Genomic DNA, 1,914 nt, shown 5'->3' on the forward strand with positions numbered 1-1,914 from the left:
GGGGCCCCCGCTACGCGCCTGGCACCAGCCTGGGGAGACTGCGTCCAGCCTGGCAGGGGGTCCGTGCCACCGCCACCGCTGCAAGGGCCCGATCCCCAGGCCCTGGGGCTGGGAGGAGGGTTTAGCACCATAGCAGCCACTGTTGCCATAGCAACTGCATCCCAGGTCTCCATGGAGGCGGCCTGGACCAGCTGCTGATGGTCCCTCGGGGGGCTGGGGGGGCAGGGACCCCACGTGGTGCCTGCCTCCCCTCCCCGTCCACCCCCAGGCCGGGGCAGAGCGTCTCTGGGCCGCATCAGGCCTCAGGGCACCATCCAGCCACGCGGCCCAGGAGCAGAGACGGGCACAAGCGGGCGACACCGCTGGAGGAGGCCTCGTCCCTGCCGGCTGCGCGGTGCCAGGCTGCGTGCGGGGGCCTGGGAAGGCCCTTGGGGGAGCGGGGGGACGGTTGAGGGATCGTCTTCTTGCTGACAGCGATGATGACTCTCCCCAGGAGCCGTGCAGGCACGTGTGCCCACCCGTACGCACACCACCACGCAGCCCTCCTTGCAGGAACACACGTGTGCGCACAAGGAAACGCATCGTGCACACAGACACCGGCACACCTACTTGCACGAACACATGCAAATGCTCTCACACCAACAACGCCACACTTAGCGAAGGAATAGCATATGCCCCGCATGGCATACACATGCACGTGCCCTGCCTCGCACGCACATGGGCACACACACACACACACACACATGCCACGCATAGCATACACACCTGAACACACAGCCATGCATAGTGCACACACCCTGCATAGCGCAGACACACGTACACATAGGCACACATACAAAACACCATGCATAGCATATATGTGCACACACAAAGCCATGCACAGCATACACACACATACACACACAAAGCCATATGTAGCATACGGACAAATGCGTGCACACAAAGCCAGGCATAGCATACACACGTGTGTGCACACAAAGCCAGGCATAGCATACATGCATAAATACACACATGCAAGCCATGCATCACATACACACGTGCATGCACCAAGCCATGCATAAGACACACGTACACACACACAGCCATGCTTAGCAATGCCTGGCATGAAGCCATGCACAGACACACAGTTATGTATAGTGCATGCGTGTAGACGCGTGCATGCACCCCCACACACACACAAAGCCCTGCACAGCGTATATTCAGCACTCGCGGTCGAGGTGGTATCTTTTATTAGACCCGCTAGATATTTGCAGCAAAAAAAGTCTTTCTTTGCAAGCTTTCAGGCACATGTGCCCATCTCCAGGCTGCAACCTGTATCCCTGTAGCGTGCGCACACACACACACAGAGCCACGCACAGCGTGCACGCAGGCGCGCGGAGCGCAGGCATCTCCCTACAAAGAGTGACCCGAGAGCGCAGCTAGCCCATTACCATATCCTTTGTGCCAGTTGCCACAGCAACCGGTAGTGGGAGTTCTCGAACTGACAGCCTCAAAACCCACAATGGCTCTCGGAGCCACGTCTGGGCCGTGGCGCCCCCCCCCAGCGCGCAGCACGGGGTGCTGCTGGGGCCTGCGGCGAGGGGCCTGGCCCCCGGGACTCCCAGCAGGGAGGTGGCGCCGGCCCTGGGCACCTGGTTCCCCCCCCCTTTCCCTCCTGCCCTGCTCCGTGTGCGCATCGCCCGGCGGGCAGGCCTGGTCGCTGGCCGCCCTGGGAGGACGCGGAGCCACGCGGGCTGGCTGCTGGGCACAGACCTGGGGCAAGGGAGGGGAGAGGGGCTGTCCGTGTGCCTGCCCAGAGCGTGGCAGGTGGGTGCCCGCAGGGCACGGCCTCCCCCTTGCCGCGGCGCACGGCCCCGCTGGTTGCTGCCAGCCCGCAGCCATCTCGTTTCCTGCCTCCTCCCGCCGGGCGGGCGG

This window comes from Alligator sinensis, unplaced genomic scaffold (genome assembly GCF_000455745.1).
Source record: "Alligator sinensis unplaced genomic scaffold, ASM45574v1 scaffold1295_1, whole genome shotgun sequence".
NCBI lineage: Eukaryota > Metazoa > Chordata > Crocodylia > Alligatoridae > Alligator > Alligator sinensis.